Source organism: Crocodylus porosus, unplaced genomic scaffold, assembly GCF_001723895.1.
Source record: "Crocodylus porosus isolate Cpor-Errol unplaced genomic scaffold, CroPor_comp1, whole genome shotgun sequence".
Classification (NCBI taxonomy): domain Eukaryota; kingdom Metazoa; phylum Chordata; order Crocodylia; family Crocodylidae; genus Crocodylus; species Crocodylus porosus.
In genome coordinates, this window is record NW_017728943.1 from 7,820,613 (window position 1) to 7,840,065 (window position 19,453).

The window sequence follows — 19,453 nt, forward strand, 5'->3', positions numbered from 1 at the left end:
GAGGGGAGATGGAAAGAGCAAACATCACATACAGTTCACAGAATATGCAAAGCTTCCAGCAGGGGCTGTACTGATATGCTGGGGAGCTCTGAGAGTTCACTGTGCATGCAGCACACAGCCAAAGTGGGGTGCAACTGTACCTGTATAACCCTTCTGGATCTACCCCTGTCTTGTGCCTCATTAGGAAGGAGAAGTTCATTCAGGATCTTGGGAACATCTCATTGGCAGGAATCCTGTTCAAGAAGAGACATGGCTGTGACACAACAACCAAGGAATTTTTGCCAACATCTTTCTCCTCCTATGGAAGCTAAAAGAGAGTGGACAGCTCTGAGCTGCTATAGTTCTGCACGCGTATCTCCTGGAAATTTGCATTCCCTATGTTCCTGGGCTTTCCCATTCTAAATTTCCATGCACGCACCCCATCTTTCACTTGCAATTATCTCCCAAAGAGTAGGAGTTTTTTGGCTTTTCATTCTGGAGGCCACTGAGTGGGGGGAGACCTTCTCAAGTACCCAACACCACAGTTCAGCTCTGGGCTCTCCATGTGTTTTCTTTTGCAAAACCCAGCTTGGGATCTTCCCTTTGCTATCTCTGAAGCTTTCAAAGTCTTCTCTCTCTCTCTATGCATAGGGGTGTTACAGAGTGGAGAACCCACAAGATGGCATATGTGTATGTGACAGGCCTTCTCTTCCTATAAGAATTGTAAAGAAGGCCACCCTCCTCTGAGCTACCCTGATCCCTGCGAGAATATCCTAGCTGTCCCCTTCCCTATGTCTCTTACCATCACTTCCTCATATGTGTCCAAACCGCTCCAGTTCTTCCTCCATGTATTTTACACTAATGTCTCTTACCCTTCCCCTCAGTTCCACTTTGCCACCTGGTTTCATCACAGCATTATTCATCACTCCTCTTTCTGAAGGACATACAAAGGCAGCACTGCTGGAGTTTGAAAAGCAACAGGTGAATCATACCATCATAGAAAACCAGGGCAGTAAGAGCACATCTGGTTCCTGTTTAAGGCAGGATTATCTCTGTTGAAGCCACCTGAGACAAGTGGGCCTGCTCCTAGTCTGTCTAACTAATCTGTTCCAACACTAAACCACCATCATAGTGAGAAGGCTTTTCTTAAGATTCAAAGTAAATTTCCCTTGATACAAATTAAGACCATTACTCCTTTTCCTATTGCCTCTGGTCACAAATAATATTTTATCACCATCCTCTCTGTAACTACCCTTTAGGCACTAGCAAGACTAGTAAACAGTTATCATTTGGGGTGTACTGTGAGGCAAAGAAAGATGCAAGGAGTGGTCACAGGCCAGTCACAAACTCAGCATCCCTGAGAATATCTAGCTTCTCGCAACTCCCCAGTAAAGGACAAGCTATCCCAAAAGGCATAGAAAAGACACAATGTCACAGGCTCCTCTACTGCTGGAATATCTAGGGGGAAAACCTGAGAGCAAGGGGGCATTTGCTGCACCCCCTCCTAGGTGTTCTCCAGCTGCATCCCAGCACTTATGGAGCCCCGCTCAGGCAACACATTTCCACATCACTGTGACATTGTGGCTACAGACCACAATAGTCTTGTACTTTATTAATATATACATCAGAAAGTAACAGAAAGTAAGGCAAATCTCACCTGGGATGGAAGTTCTGTCCTGGCAGCCATCTGTGTTCCTCTCTCCTTCCCTCCCAAGCTACCTAACACCCTTTCCTGATTCCCCTATCTGTCTCTTGCTCCAGTCCAACACTCCCTTCTGCTGTTACAATGCTGAAGTGACCTGCTTGGAGCTGCTGTAATATAGTCCTTAGTCTCCTCCAAAGTCCCCCTCCCCATGCTGCTGTCCTTCTGATGAAGGCATATGAAACTTCCCCTCCCAGGCTCTCACTATGAGAAAATACAGAAGCTGACCTTGGGTGCTAGCACCTCTTTCACAGCCCTGTCCCAGAAAGATTAATCACCTGACATCCCAGTGCTATCAATCACAGAATTAATGATGCAGCCAAGTAAATTTAGATTAAAAACTACAGGAAAACAGATCTGGATCAACCCCCAGGAGAAACTTCCTAACTGTTAGAGCAGTAGGAGAAGGGAACACACCACCTAGGGAGGTGCAGAGTCTTTTACTGGAGGTTTTCAAGAAGCCTGCATCTCTGCAGCAGACTGGACTAGATGGCCATTCAAACACTTTCTAACCCTATGATTTTATCATTCCAGTGCTGCCACCATGAAATTATCAGACGCTACAGCAGTACGTGCAGAGCTAGCCTTAGGGGGTTGCCATATGCTTTGCCAGGGCTGGCCACGCAGCTGTGCCAGGTGTGTCACGATCATTCCCAGGCTCAGCAGCAGCTCCATGTGGGTGCTCAAGCAGTGGTGGGCTGGTCTGACAGTTGCCAGGTGGCTGCAGCACTGCAGCCAGGGACAGGAACAAGCCAGATACAGAGCCACCTGCCCAGGCAGCTGCACTCCCCCCACCCCTTCCATCCCCTCTCCTGCTCTTCCTCCCTGCCTGCCTCTGCCTCTGCGTCCAGCAGTGCCACTGACTTGAGGAGAACATGAGGGAAGGGTCCTGGGGGGGGGCGTGCCAGAATATAAGTTCACTCAGGGCACCATTTTCCCTAAGGCTGACTTTGTGTGTGAGCCTTTATTCTCACCATGAGTAACTTAAACTTAAAGAAAAGAAAGATCACTTTACATTCTCCTTCTATAAGAATCTGATCCCCTACTATTATGCCACAGCTCCCTTGAGAATAAAATGTGGCAGCCGCTTAACAACCATACATCACTGTTACCTACAACAGTTACTTAGAACAGAGGATGCAAAAGGTTCCTATATCCAGCTGAAACTAAAAGAAGCTGAGGTATAAATTTGGGAAGACAGAATTATTACTATGCAAAATGCTGTCCCACACGGCAGAGTTCTGACAACACAGAACGAGGCACTTTTCTTGCTCCAGAAAGCTAAGTCTAAGGCAGGGGCAGGCAATGATTTTGGGTGGAGGGATGCTTACTGAGTTTTGGCAAGCCATCAAAGGCCACATGGCAGGCAGCCAGGGGCAGATAAATACTAATTTTCTAAATTTTTTAGGGGCCTGTGGGCCAGATTGAATGGCCTGGATGGCCGTATCCAGCCTGTGGGCCACATTTTGCCCACCCCTGGTCTAAGGGCTCTATCTGCCCCTATATTAGACAGTACAAAGACAACCTATGGGAAGAAGTAGAAACAATGGGTATTACCAATGAGGAAAAGAAACAAAGGTTCATGAGAGGTAGGATTTAAAGAAGAAGGAAAAGTGTGTTTGGTAAAAACCAAAGAAAGACTATTCTACAATTACAGGGCAGCATGACAAATAGGTCAAAGATGAAAGTAAGAAAAAAGTGAAAGGCTATGTCTACATTGTGTCAGACTGCGTTAGAGCATATCACCATGAGAACACAGGCTCCCCTCCCATTCACTCCCACTCCAAAACCTGTAATGTAGCTGCCAGTAGAGCAATACTAGGCCCAAGGTAGAGAGCTTGGGTGCACCCTTCACACGTGCCAGAAATTGGATATATTTCATTTTTTGGCATTCAGACCTCATGTATCTGGTACAAATGGGCAGGGTGTGTTCTTAGAGCCCTGGCCCAGTCCAAAGCAGTGTAAGATGTAGTCAAAAGTAATAAGGAGAGAGAATTGGAGGAAGTGTAGAATATGAGATGAAGCGTAGGAAGAAATTAATATGAGAACATACTTCAGGCAGTGAGACAAATGAAGACAAATATAGATAGAAAGCAACGAAGATGGTGGATATCAGGCAATGGTGGATGTCGGTTTATATAGTCTTGTAACTGAGGATGAAGTGTTTGAATATGATGTTAAGTGACAAGATGTGAAAGGCTTTGAAGAGCTGTGAGATTCACTCAGTTTTGGGGGAGAACGAGTGTGTTAACAGCACTTTAGACAGTCAGGTAGAAGGAAGTAAAAGTGATAAAGAACATCTGGAGAGTGACAGCTATTGCATAGACAAGGGTTTCAGCAGTGGAGATAGCAAGAAAAGGAATGAGTGACATTAAATTTGTATGAGCTGGTGATGTTAAAGATATAATGAAAAGACATAATGAGAGAGACAGAAGGAAGGGAAGGGGTTAGATTAACAAAGATGCTCTAAAAGCATCATGGAATTCATAGTAGGGGAAAAAATAATTAAGGGGATGGAAAGGTAAGGCATTATAGTCAGAGAGAGCCTGGGATAGCACCAGCATGTCTGAGAGAAGATATGAAAGACACCTGGAGACACCAAACTGAACACTAGCATAGAGGAGAGTAAGGAGAGGAACTCAGGGCTTGCACATCAATTGCAAAAACCATGAAATGGGCACCTGAGTCAAATGCCTAAACTACAGAGAGTGGTGGTAGTACTGGCACAGCTCTGTGTTCAGTGGACTTATCTACACATTCATTAATGTACCATAATTATGGTGTATTAAGTTTAGTACTTGTAATAACAGGTACTAATGTAATGCTCTGTAATCGGCTCTACTATGCATTAGCGCAGATTAATACTGTTTGTGTGATGCTAATGCTTAGTAGACCAAAACTACTGTGCATTAGTGCATTAATACCGATTTTGACAGCTGTGCTAATGTACAGTAGAATTAGTTTTCTGTGCATTAAGCACCTTGTGCCCAGTGTTGCCTATTGGCTAGCTTTAGGCAACTGATTGCTCAGCCTCCAGACTCTATTAATCTACTAACTCTCCTCATTATCTGTTTAAGGGAGCCCAGATGCCTAACCATTTTTATGTGAATATTTCAGTCATAATGATGCCTAAATTAGAGGACCCTAAGGAACCAGACTGGATTTTATCCAAAATCGTATATGGAATGCAGTATATCAGGCATACATGCCAATCTTTGTAATTATGCACTTTCAAGGATAACCTTGAAAACACTACTTTACCAGTTCCAAAAGAAAATGGGTAACATTCTTTCTTCTGGGGAGGCAGGCATCAGCCAGGAAGCCAAGAAGAGAGACTTGACTAGAAAAAGTGTAGCGATGTGGAGGCCTGAATGTGTGGTGAGGGGTGTTTTGGAGGAGACATGGATGTGATAAGTAAGGATCAAGGGAAGGGTGACACTGAGCGTGTCTAAATGAGCAATTAGCACTATATGGGTATACTGTGCAGTAATTTACAGTAGTGTAAACCTGCCCTGGACAGGTATCTACATGTGCAACCATTCGGGAGCAATTTTGCTCCTCATGGCACTAGCCTGTTCCCAGCCTTCTTTGGCCCTGCACTGCCACACTGCAGCAGTTGGGGGAGCTGAAAGCTCCAGCCACAGCTGCCTGGGTCCAGGGACCCTCTTTAAAAGCCAGCCCTGTGCAGTGCTCTCTGGCCACCTGCATTTCGAGTCTGGAACAGCCTGCAGTGTGCTTAGGGTTGCCAACCCTCCCGGATTGGCCAGGTGTCTACCAGAATCAGCATCGATCTCCTGGTGACTATTGAAAGCAATTCAAGAGATTGATATTGTGAATGGGTTGAACAGTACAATTAATGACTAGAGGTGCACTGATACATTGGTCCCATATCAGATTGGCACTGATATAAGGAAAACATTTTGGGCTTATGTACCTGATTTTAATGTTGCCAATCAGTGCCCCATGCATGCGCACAGCTGCAGCGCAGCATGCAGGTGGCCAGGAGTGCAGCCTGGCAGTATGGAGAGCAGCCACGGTCCAGTTGGTAAGTCTGTTGTGAGGGAAGGGGCAAGTGGGGGTGGGGGCAGATCAAGGTCCCAGTGGTGAGGGAGAGAATGGGGCTAGGGGCTAGGGCTGGGGCAGGCACTGCATAGCTGCAGCAGGGCATGGGACAGAGCCTCAAGCAGCTCATCTGGGGGGTATGGGGAAGGGGTGGCAGCTCCCACTGATGCATACACCCCAGAGGGCATGTGGGTGTGTGCCCCCAGATCTGCATGTGGGGTGAGAGCGGCCTGCCACTGCAGGCTGGGGCCAGGGGCAACACAAGGCTCTTCCCAGCAGGGGGGTTGGGCCAGGGCTGTGCCTGGGGCAGGAGGCAGCGGTGCTGGGAGGAGGGCTACAGTGAATTTTAGGGTGGCTGCAGCCCCCTCCCCTGCATAGCCCCACTCCCAGCACCGCCACCACCCACCTCAAGAGCAGCCCAGCCCAGTTCCCTGCTGGGAAGAGCCCAGGGCCCACCCTAGCCCCAGCCCATAATGGCAGCCTGCCTTCAGCTGATATGGCTCATTAAAAATCAGCCATCAGTATCAGCCCAAAAAATCTCTATCGGTGCACCCCTATTGACATTACGTCATGTTAAGGAAAAAAAATCTCCCAGAATAGCTTCAGTCAGAGTTGGCAACCCTAAGCGTGCTGGCATAGCCCTCTATAACTCTGTCCCCAGAGCCTGTGCCCACGGTGCTATGGCTGCTTTACCTCCAGGACCCAGAAGTGATGACCTATGCCCCTGGCTCCTGCTTGCTGCACTTCACTGCTGCAGTGACCACCATCTGGCCCAAACCAGTCTCAGCCCTGCCTGCCCCCACACCCCCATGTTGCACAGCTGCGTAGCCAGGCTTACCACAGCATCTGAGGCCCCCTGCCACCACACTTCTGCCACGCAGCCCATGGGCTGCTGCCTGGACCCTGACAGCAACACCAACAATGTGCACATAGATGCTGCCACCTGGGCCACCTTTCAGGAGCTCCTGGAGGAGCAGGCCATCACCATGCAGTGGCTCCTACCCTCAGGCACCTGGCTGGCCATCACTCTAGTCAAGAGCACCATGCCCACCAGGTCTGTGCTACATAGGCCACCTCTTTAGCATGGGCAAGGCAACTGCTATGGAGGCCATTCTGGAGGTCTGCAGCATCCTCCACACCATGCTCTGGGTGCACGCCTCCCTAAGGGTGGTGGCGGGGTTCCACACCCTGAGTTTCCCCCAGTGCATCAGGGCCCTGGACAGGACCCACATCCCCATCACCTGTTCACCTCACGGTGACTGTCTATACTACAAACGGTGGCACTTTCACTCCATCATGCTGTAGGCCATGGTCGACTACTGGAGCATCTTCACCACTGAGAGTGCTGGCTAGGCGGGCAGTGCCCACATTGCCTGTGTCTTCCAGAAATCTGCTTTGCCAGCCCTTGCAGAGAGCAGGTGCTTCCCATCAGGGTGCTGGACCTCCAGTTGGGCAAGATGGCGATCCTGCCCCTCCTCCCCTGGCTCCCCTCCTACCATCTGCTCCCCTGGCTCATATGGCCCTACAGCAGTCAGTTGGACCCCCACCAGGCACATTTCAACAAGTGCCAGGAGTGGACCCATGTGCTGTGGAGTGCACCTTCAGCCACCTGAAGGGATGCTGGGACATGCTCACCACCTGTCTCAAGGTTGCACAGGTGAACATCCCCCAGGTCATTGTCACAGCCTATGTGTTATATACGACATTTGTGAGGCCCAGGGAAAGTTCATCCATGAGACCTGGGCAGAGGAGGTCTGGCACAGGATGTCTGGCACCCAGTAGCAGCAACAGTGATGGCACCCCTCCTGCCCCACCCAGAACCTGGGTCAGCTGCACACCCAGCAGCAGGGGCCAGGGCACCAGGTGTGAGAAGTGCTGGTGGACCACCTGCTGCTGCACCCCCTGCTGTAAGGGCACCTGGAGTACCTATGTGCATTGAGGCTGCTCCAATGCACTATACCTGCAGTGTGTCAGAGCAGACTTGATTAATCAAGTCTGCTGGAGTGTGATAATTACTGTGTTCCAGTAGCCTCCAGCATCACATGTATCTGCATTCTTGTGCTGAAAAATGGCAGAGAGGGGCCTTTAACTAATCCTCATTCAACAAGCTGTAGTTAAAGTGCCCCTGCCATCATTTTTCAGTGTGGGGATGCTGGTACACATGACATTCTGGGCACTTTAGAGTGGCTCTCAGAGCCACTGTAATTAAAGAGCCCCTGCCTCCTGGAGGATGTGTATAAATGTCCCTGGATGCCCCAGATCTCCCACACATCACTAATACAGCACTCTGTGTGCCCTCCCAGGGAGGGGAGCAATTAGAGGGCAGAGCCCAGGGACAGAGACCCAGCACCCTGGTGTCTGGCTGCATCACTGCGGGTGCGCACACCGTGGCCAGGCCAGTGGGAAGGGAGCTTGCCCAGGGGTGAGAGCAGCTGCTGCTCTGCAGGCATGGGTGGCTCCTCCTGCAACCAACAGCCAGGGCCAGCAGGGCCTGCATGCAGTGCTGGTCCTGCTGCGGGCACCTCCTGCTCTGAAGCTGAATGGAGCCGGGCAAGAAATGGGGGTGCATCCAGGTGGGGGAGCCAGCTGGTGGGAGACCCAGGGTGGGTGCCAGGGTAGCGGGACCTAGCTGCTGAACACACCACTGCATCTCAGCCCAAGACCTCTGGGTGGTTTGAGGCTGGGCAGCACGTGGCTGCCAGGGGCCACGCAGGGCTAGGACGGGGTCGGGGCAGAAGGCAGCACAAAGGTGACGGCCAGGGCCAGGATGGTGTCCAGCACTCAGAAGTCTTCCTTTGTAGTTTCCAATGCCCTGGCCACCATGGCAGCCTGCTGCTTCTGGGCCTTCACCAACCTCTCGAGGAGGGTGAGGTGCCTCTTCTTGAGGGCCTGAAGCCTGTCCCAGAATGCCTGGTCCCTGTCCAGCTCGCTCACAACCCTCTCCCACTTACGCGCTATGTTCTCAGTCTGCCAGTCACTCCTCCACCACAGTGACCAGCCAGTCCAGCAGCTGGGTCCAGTCTTAGGTCTGCCACTGCCAGAGCCAGAGCATACGGAGGGCCCTGGCTAAGACACGATGACCCTGAAGGTGCATCCCTGTGCACAGCTGGTGCCTCTCCCCCATGTGCAGCTGCTGGACCTGCAGAGCCAGGAGAAAGAGTCTGTTTGTGAGAGTTTGCAACATTTCTAAGATAACTTGCATTATACCAGGGGGTTGTGCACTGCCTGGCCTCAGATCGGGGCTTGTGCACACACAGGTGCCCAGGGACCATGGTTAGTTGGCCAGACAGGCCCTGACAAAGACAGCTGCTGGCTGAGCCCCCCATCCCCACTTGTTCTGCAGGAGCAAGAGGGGCACTTGGTGCTTGCAGCAGGCAGCTTGCCTTCCCTGTCCCCTTTCCAGGCTGATGTCCTCCTGCAGGCCAGGCTGTCTCCTCCATTGCCACCAGGCCCACAGTACCCACGTTCCAGGCACCAGGGTCTCCTAGTCGACTGGGAAGCAGAGCTGGTGATGCCTCTGCCCTTTGCCTAGAGGGGCCGCTCCAGAGAGGTGCCTCGGGAGAGGCTCCCCACCCCTCCCTGTGTGTGTCCTGCACCCCAAGCTTGCTCCTAGAGAGAGTGTACCAGGCACACCACAAGGAGCTGTTTGCATGGACCAAAGGATGCCCAAACCACCAAAGGATGCCCAACCCACTACTCCCTGCTGCTGCTGATTGCCATGGTGCCCCAAGAGAACCTGGTATGGGACCCTGAGATTCACAAGCCCGCACTTCCCCACAATGATTTCCACCATCTGGAGGGGTATCTGTACCTATGCTATGCAGCCCTGTCCCCCGCAACTGAGAATGACATTGCCGCTGGCATCAGTGTGTTTCTCTGTGTGTGAGAGGCCCATGCCTACCTAGCTAAGGGAACACTGGCTGCTCAGTAAAATTTTGCACTTCTTCCCACCTCCCTAAATGCTGGGGGTGGGGGATGAATCCAGCTGCAAGGGGCAAGCTTGACCAGGCCAGGCAGGGAGGCAGGACGAGGGCAGGGGCAAGGGTGGGGAGGGCCCTCCATTGTGGGGCTTACTGGGCAGATGTGGTAGGCATGCCCAGTGGCCCGAGTCTGTCCCCACTGGCAGCAATGATGTGCAGCTCCCTACTGGGTCCTGGGGCACAGTATCTGGCAGAGGCCCCCTCCAGGGAGGAGCTAGAGCTGGTGAGGGGAGGCAGAGTCATCCCGGGGCTGGCCTCCTGGGTGGGGCTGCACATCTGGAACTGGTGATGCAGGTGCTGACCCAAGCTGCCAGGGCTGCTGTACAATGCTGGGGGTGGGCCTGTGATGGGATGGGTTCCTGGTGCCCCGAAGGGCCCTCCCCACTGATGCTTCATCACCGCTGCCAGGCTTCAGTGTAGGCTCTGGCCGGCTGCTCATGTTGAATATACCATGTGGCTCCAGCCAGGGTCCCAGGGCATGAGGATGTGTTTCAGCTGCTGCATAAAGGACACGGACCTGTGGGCTGCCCCCAGCCAGCAGTTACGATTGGTGACATGAACCCACTGTACTCGCAGAGCCTTGACCTTTATGTGGCACTGATGTGCCAACCAGTTGTGCCTGCATTTCCACATGCCAGGCCCTCATAGACATGGGCATTGGAGTGCCCAGTCCAGGTGAACTGGCTCAGGTCCTCAGCCTTACCCCACAGAGTCAGAAGGTCCATGGTCTCCTGCGACCAGTTCCACCCCTGGGAAGTTGTGTGTGACATGGGGGATGACACCCTCAGGAGCTGTGTGAGACAGTCTGGGTCTGCCAGGCCTGGGCAGGTGCCTGAAGCACCCAGCATAGGGGTATGGTGGGGGACAAGCAGGCAAGCGGTAGGGCTGGGCCAGGGGCCAGCACCAGGGTCTGGGCAGGCTGCTGCAGCTGGTCTGGGACCATTACTGCAGGACCTAATGGACAAAAGCAGGCAGCAGGTAGCACAGGCCCCTGGGGTCACCACAGCATTTTAAAGGGCAGGCTAGGGCACGCAACAATCCAGCTCAACCCCAGGGCTGGAGAAGTTCTGAGCCTTATGGCCCTGAGGCCCTGAGGGTGGCCTCTGGTCTTGGGGCTGACCAGGAGCAAATTTGTTCCTGGTTGGCATCTATGAATACGCTACTGTCCAGTAACTACAGTGCTACTAACAGGCACTTTACCATGCAGTAGACTAATTTACTGCACAGTCAGCTCCTGCACATGTAGGTAGTGATGCTTTACTGTCCAGTCAATTAGTCTACAGCATGGTAAAGCATCTCATGTAGACATACCCACTGTGGCTAAACCGTGGACAATATTATGATTTTCTGCCAGGGGAGAGGGTGTAAAAAGATCACACCCATTAGCCAACAAATCTTCAGGTAAAAGTCCTGATGTGGACATCGCTTTTCCAGCAGAAGAAAGTTTCTGTTAAGAGAGTTTTTGTCAGTCAGGAGAAGCTAGTGTAGCTCTGGCAGCAGGAAAACACATTCTACTGGAGAAACTCTGTCCAGACAGGTAAAGTAGCAGAAACCCACTAAGGGATGGACCAGAGATCATCAACATTTTGCTGGCACCAGCCACCCTTTGCGACCTGGCTCCCTATTGAAGGCCATAAGCTTCCAGACCCTGGAGTGACCAGCTGCCTGTGCTCACCCTCATCTCTGATCCTAGTCCCCTCTGTGGTGCGGACAGAGTTACCAACGCACACTGGGTTTTTTTACTAACAATATGCAGACTTCTTACTTAGAACAAAACATGTTTACTGACACATGATTTTATTGATATATTTGTTACATATTGTAAATATAACCCTTCTGTCAGACCCTGGACAGCAGTTCAGAAGTCTATGTTCAGATTTAGACATAAAAAAATCTGCAAGTTTTTTACTGACAACCAAGATTATCAGTAACATGCAATATCCAGAAAAACTTCTTCACTGCTAGAATAATGAGGCAGTGGAATAGACTTCCTAGGGAAGGTGTGGATTCTCCATCACTGGAGGTATTCAAGAGGTGGGGAAACCATTGGTCGGGGATGATGCAAGTGTAGCTATGCCTATTTTCTGCTGTGGGTACTTCCCATGTTTCTGGGCTTTGCTGATTGCTCACTCTCTCCTACCCACTTTCTGCTACATATGTCAGGGTGTTTTTAAGTATTCCTTAGAGACATTGGATGTTGGCTCCTGCTGGGACCAAAGCCAGAGGTTCCTGGCTACAGGGTCTTGCTCCTCTGCTCAGGGTCAAACCAATCACAATATCTGGGGTCAGAAAGGAATTTTACCCCATGGTCAAACCAGTACGGACTGTGGGAGTTTTTGCCTTGCCTGTGGGTGGTGTGGCTCTGTACCTGGGATTTCTTGAACATAGAATTGGAAGGAACAATTGGAAGTCCTTGCACATTATGATGTGATAGCAATAACAGAGACTTAGTGAGATAGTTCGCATGACTGGAGCACTGTCATGGATGGGTACAAACTGTTCAGGAAGGACAGGCTGGGGAGAAGAGGAGGAGTTGCACTTTAGAGCTGTGTGGTTGTTCACAGCTCCAGTATGAAGCAGGAGATAGGCGTGTTGAATGTCTCTGGATTAGGGTCAGAAGGGAAAGCAACAAGGGTGATGTTGTGGTTGGGACCTGCTATAGACCACCAGGCCAGGAAGAAGAGGTAGATGAGGCTTTCTTCAAACAGCGAACAGAAGTTTCCCAATCACAGGCTGAGGTTCTCATGGGGGACTTCAATCACCCTGATATCTGCTGTGAGGAAAACACAGCAGTGCGCAGGCAATGCAGGAAGCTTTTGGAGAGTATTGGGGACAACTTCCAGGTGCAAATGCTGGAGTGGCCAAATAGGGGCCATGCTCAACTTGACCTGCTGCTCACAAATAAGGAAGAATTGGTGAGGAATGCACTAGTGGATGGCAACTTGGGCAGCAATGGCCATGAGATGATTGAGTTCAGGATCCTGAGAAAAGCAAAGATGGAGAGCAGCAGAGTAAGGACCCTGGACTTCAGAAAAGCAGACTTTGAAACGCTCAGAGGACTCAAGGGCAGGATCCCTTAAGAAGCCAGTCTGAGGGGCAGAGGAATGAAGGAGGGCTGGCTGTACTTTAAAGATGACTTACTGACAGTGCAGGAACAAACCATCTCAATACACAGGAAGACCAGCAAGTATGACAGAAGGCCAGTTTGGCTTAGCAGGGAACTTTTCAGTAAACTAAGTCACAAAAAGGAAACGTATAAGTGGAAACTTGGACAAATATATAGGGAGGAGTACAAGAGCATTGCTCAGCCATGCAGGGATGAAGTCAGGAACGTCAAAGCAAAATTGGAGTTACAGCCAGCAAGGGATGTGAAGAATAATAAGAAAGGTTTCTACAAGCATCTTGGTAGCAAGAGGAGGATCAGAGAAAGTGTGGAGCCCTTACTGAATGGGGAAGGCAGCCTTGTGACAGAGGATGCAGAAAAGGCTGAAGTACTCAATGCCTTTTTCGCCTCCGTCTTCACAGGCAAGGTAGCTCCCAGAACACTGCACCTGACAGCACAGTTTGGGGAGGAGATAGAAGAACCAGTTCAGAACTACTTAGAAAAGCTGGACATGTACAGGTCCATGGGGCCAGATGAGATGCTCCCAAGGGTGATAAGGGAATTGGCTGATGCGATTAAAGTGCTACTCGGCATCATCTTTGAAAAATCATTGCAATCAGAAGAATGATCAGAAAAGGGCAAACATAGTGTCCATATTATAGAAAATGAAAAAGAAGGATCCAGGGAACTACAGACCAGTCAGTCTCACCTCAGTCCCTAGAAAAATCATGCAGCAGAACCTGAAGGAATCCATTTGTAACCACATGGAGGAGAAGAAGGTGATTAGGAATAGTCAGCATGGATTCACCAAGGGCAAGTCATGCCTAGTCAACCAAATTGCCTTCTATGGTGAGATGACTGGCTCTGTGGATGTGGAGAAACCGATCATTCTGCTGTACCTTGATTTTAGCAAGGCTTTTGATACGGTCTCCCACAACATTCTTGCAGGCAAGCTAAGGAAGTATGGGCTATATGAATGTACTGTAAGGTGGATAGAAAACTGTCTAGAGCATCAGGATCAGAGAGTAGTTATCAATGGCTCAATGTCTATGTGGCAGCTGGTATCAAGTAGAGCAGGGGTGGGTAAAATGCAGTCTGCAAACTGGGCCCCTAAAAAATTTAGAAAATTGGTATTTTTCTGCCCCTGGTTTCCTGTCTTGCGACCCTTGATGGCTTGCCAAAACTCAGTAACTGGCCCTCCACCCAAAATAATTGCTTGCCCCTGAAGTAGAGTGTCCTGGGGTCAGTCCAAGGGCCGGTTTTGTTCAACACCTTCATCAACAACCTGAAAGATGGCACAGAGTGCACCCTCAGCAAGTTTGCAGATAACACCAAGGACAAGTGCAAAGTCCTGCACTCAGGATGGAACAATCTCATGCACCAGTATAGACTGGGGGCTGACTGGCTGGGCAAGCAGCTCTGCAGAAAAGGACCTTAGGGTGAAAGTGGACAATAAGCTGAATATGAACCAGCAATGTGCCCTTGTTGCCAAGAAGGCTGACAGCATACTGGGCTGTATTGATAGGAGTGTTGCCAGCAGGTCAAAGGAAGTAATTATTCCTCTCTATTCAGCACTGGTGATGCCATATCTGGAGTACTGTGTTCAGTTTTGGGCCCCACACTACAAAAAGGATTTTGACAAACTGGAGAGTCCAGCAGAGGGTGACAAAAATGGTGAGGAGTTTGGGGCACATGATAAGTGAGGGAAGACTGAGGGAACTGGGCTTATTTAGTCTAAAGAAGAAAAGACTGAGAGGGGACTGAATAGCAGCCTTCAACTACCTGAAGGGGGGTTTGGAAGAGGATGGAGCTAAACTGTTCTCAGTGGTGGCAGATGATAGAACAAGGAGCAACAGTCTCAAGTTGCAACAATGGGAAGTTTAGGTTAGATATTAAGAAGCATTTTCTTACTAGAAGGGTAGTAAAACACTGGAACAGTTTACACAGAGAGGTGGTTGAAGCTCCATCCTTGGTGGTTTTCAAGACCCAGCTAGAAAAAGCTTTGGCTGGGATAATCTAGTTGGGGATGGTCCTGCTTTGAGCAGGGGGTTGGACTGGATGACCTCCTGAGGTCCTTTCTAACCCTAACTTTCTCTGATTCTGTGATTTTATATATTGACAGCATTTCACAGAAGGAGAACATTGGCTACCATAGTACCCCTGCTTTACCTGTGGCAGGTTAGGGTGTTAGGTATCTGTTGTGTCAGGGTTGAGGTAGAGTTTAGATTATGGTTGCATGAGATGGCTTGGAGAGGAATAATCCTGCCTCAGGCAGGGAGTTGGACTAGATGACCTCTGGAGGTCCCTTTCAGCACTTCTCTATGATTCTACTATATGAAAAATAATTTTCTTTGGTTGGCAACACTGGCAACCCTGCTTGACTGCAAAAATGTTTTTACCCTGTGCTGCTCCCACATGAGGGGTCCCATACCTACCCCACACCCTGACACCCCTAACAGCACCCTGCATTATACTGGCCCCGCATTCCCAACCTGATTCTTGCTGGCCCCTGACTCTCATTGGCCCCTGACTCTCGCCACCCCTATCCTGGCACAGGCCCCAACCTGCTGCCTCTCCCCATCACCCCACAACCCAAGCATTCCACCCCCACCTTACCGTCTCCCTCCCTGGCTGCCTGTCTTAGGCCTGGGTGGCCCTGCATACATTTGAGAGGAAAACTGAGCAGCACAGGCAGATGATGGCCAGCACATAGCTAAAGTGGGAGTGAAGAAGGGGCTTCAAAGGCTCCCGTGGGCCAGATAGCCCCAACAGATATTTCCCTGCAAGGCGCTAAGCTGTGTTTCCATGTAGTGGCTTTGTTCTGCTAAATCTGTCCATCAACACTTGAATCTAACCTCATTCTGAAAGTGTCAACGTAACTTCAAATGAGCTCACTGTTTCTTAAGTTTTTACAGATGACTCAATTTTTTAATGAACTTCAAGGGCAAGTGTTTTTAGCCTGTTTTTCTACAGGCTCTTCATAAATTTATAGACAGTTGTCAACCCTGATGTGGTGGAGTGGCAGGAGGGGAGCACTGCAGAAGGGATGGGCAGCATGGCACAGTTCTTTGCCACCAATCCCCAATGCCAGATTGGACCTTTGCAGCCAGAATTGGACCTCTTTACTGGCCAGATCCTGTCTGCAGGCTATAAGTTTCCAAATCTTGGTGCAGACAGCCAAAGAGCTAAAATCTGTTTTATCCATCACAAGCCCAATCCATAGCTTCTCACAATGTCCTAGCTTACTCACACAGGTTAAGGGAGTTATTCTGTTTGCCATGAGCATCCTGTAATCTTTCTTTATTTTCAAAGGGGGGCAAGCACAAAGCTTGTGTGCCCAATTAGATGCATACTACTTTTCCCCACAGTGGCACACAGTTCTCCCACTTATTTCTATGGGCAGTCCTTAGAAACCTCCAGAGACAGATCTTAGCTTCCCAAGAGGCACTTTGCTCCCCATTCATTTCAATGGAGAATTTTAGCCCATGCAAAGATATCTCCATCTGCTCTGAATACTATTATCCTCTGACCACGCTTGATACATGCTTCTTAGCAGAAATTTTAGCTTAAGCAGATAGACATATACATAGAGAACAATATAAAATTGCTTCTTTTCCAGTATTGTAGGGGCTGGAGCACTTAGCCAGGAAATATAACATCTGGATCCAAAGACCACCTCCCCCAGTTTGAAGTGCTTTGAACCCATTCCTTATGCCCCACAAACTGTTCTAACCAAAGAGAGATTTGACAGCCACTGAGTTAGCTGATGACCTGTAAATGAGAATGGACTAGTGACAAAGACTGGAGAAGGCTGATTATTGTACATGTATGAGCTTTCTTTTTCTGAAAAGATAACCCAACACCTTGATGTTTGCTGCTATCAATCTACCAGGTTTTCTTTTCCTCTCTTCAAACAAAGGCACACACTCCTTCCCGTTAGGGATACTGAATCACAGCTTCCAACAGGTCTTTCCTGCATGAAGAAATATAGTAATGAGGATTAACACTCAAAGGTTTTTCAAAAAGTGCCATCTGGGCATCTATTCCAGAACTCCCGGGAGGCAGTTTCAAGCAGGTGGGACATCATATGGAGAAACCAGCTCGCTGCCCCCAGCTCTGTTTATGCAGTTTTCCCAATAATACAACATGTACAAACAGCATTAGACACAAGGGCTCATTTCCTCCCTGCCAGAGCAGCCTCCTCTTCCTTGAGTCAAAGCCAGGATGGAATGAGCTATAGTTAAAGTGCCCCCGCCACCACTTTAAAGAGTGGGAAAACTGATATGTGAGACGTGGAGGATGTTTGAAGAACGCTAATTAATTGGGGCAGATTAATCGAGTCTGCTCCAATGAGCTGTAATTACACTGCATCAGAGCAACCTCCCAGTACGTCTACAGGCACCCTTTAATGTGTGAACTGTCTCTTAAATTAAATCGATGTGAACTCATTTACTGAATAAACACACAAGGAATTATGCTTAGAAAACTGCAAACTAGTAGACCCTAAGATGTTTAATTATGGTATGTTTAATTATGATACATTAAAGCATTTGCTTGCTTGACCAGAGCCTGGGTAAAAGCAGAAGAGGCAAGCTGGAGAAAAAAAATGTTATAGGCAAGAAGAGTTCAGAAGGGGAGACATAGGTTAAGAGAAGTGAGCTCAGGACCAAGTAGAGTTAATTTAATGGTTTTATACCAGTTAGATCTGGTTTAAGGCAGTTTATATTGGGGATTAAAAATAGGCATGTCTGGAGCTAGGGGGCACTGTGGATTGAAGTAGATGCTAGTCTAACAGATTTCTGCTATTTTGTGATATTTTCTGTCACTTTTAGTTGCTAAGGTTCTTCCAAGCTTTACAGAAATTATACTTGGGACTATCATAGATCATTTTTTATGACTGAAAAAAAGTGCACTCCACTCCACTGTCAGGGGCTATCAAAAAACCAAGAAGATTAAAGAGCCCCTTAACTTCTTAGATTATAAAATCTGAGAGGCAGATACATGACTTGATTTCTCTGAGGCAGGGCATAGCTTCAGAGCCATCTAGCATTAAAATTACAGTGAGCAAGACTCAAGAATTTGTTATGAATATCCAGGCTTCATTGGATGCCCTGGTGAAACAGGTTTCTGGAGTGGAAGACAAAGTTTCTTTCTGTGAGAGTCAGGCTACTGAAATGGCTTGGCAGACAGGTTCTCACAACAAATAGCTGCAGGCTCTGAGAGGCAAAGGCTAGGTACAGATCTTACACTTAATGTGCTTTGAGCATGCAGAAAGTGTTTGCCAGCTATAACAGAACAGACGTTCATGACACATAAAGCACTTTAAAAATGGTGGATCCTGGAAGGATATGTACTAAAAACTGGAAGCAGGAAGGAGGATGAGGCTTTCTTCAGACAACTAGTGGAAGTTTCCAGATAACAGTTACTGGTTATCATGGGGGACTTCAATCACCCAGGGTGTTTATACACATGCTCCAGGGGGGCACTTTAATTAAAGCGGCTCTGAGAGCCACTCTAGTCAAACTAGCTTTAGATAAAGTGCCCCTGCCACCATTTTTAAGCATGGGCATGCTGATGCACGAGACGCTGGAGTCTGCTGATGTGCAGTAATTACCATGTGGTACTGTCTGGAGTGCATTGGAGCAGCCTTGCTGCTCGTGTATAAGTGTCCTCAGACATCTTTTGGGAGGGCAAGACAGCAGACGCAGAAAATCCAGGAAGTTTTTGGAGGGTGTTGGAGACAACTTCCTGGTGCAAGTGTTAAAGAGACCAACCTGGGACCATGCTCTTCTTGACCTGCTGCTCACAAACAGGGAAAAATTAGTGGGGAATATAGAAATGAATGGCAACTTGGGCAGCAATGACCACAAGACCATCAGGTTCAGGATCCTGACAAAAGTAAGAAAGGAGGGCAGCAGAGTATGGACACTGGACTTTGGAAAAGCAGCCTTTGAATCCCATAGGCAATTGATGGGCAGGATCTTCTGGGAGGCGAGTCTGAGTGGAAAAGGAGTCCAAGACTGTCAGTTGTATTTTAAAGAAACCTTACTGAGGGTGCAGGAACAAATTGTCCCAATGTGGAGGAAGACTAGCAAATATGGCAGGCAACCAGCTTGGCTTAGCAGAGAACATTTTGGTGAGCGTAAACACAAAAAGGAAGCTTACAAGAAGTGGAAGCTTGGACAGATAACTAGGCAGGAGTATAAGAGCATTACTCAGGCTTGCAGGGATGAAGTCAGGAAGGTCAAAGCACGATTGGAATTGCAGCTAGCAAGGGTCATGAAGGGTAATAAAAAGGGTTTCTACAAGTATGTTAGCAACAAGAGGAAGGTCAGGGAAAGTGTGGATCCCTTACTGAATGGGGGAGGCAACCTAGTGATAGATGGTGAGAAAAAGACTGAACTACTCAATGCCTCTTTTAACTCAGTCTTCACAGGCGAGGTTAGTTCCCAGACTACTACAGCAGACAGTACAGTTTTGGGAGGAGATAAGCAGCCCTCAGTGGTGGAAAAATAGGTGTGGCAGGACACTGTTGGTGCCTGACACTTTAAGGGCTGAGCCAAACAGCCAGCAGGTGCTTGATTGCAGCAGCCATTTTGAAATGCTGGCTGCCTACATAAACAGAAC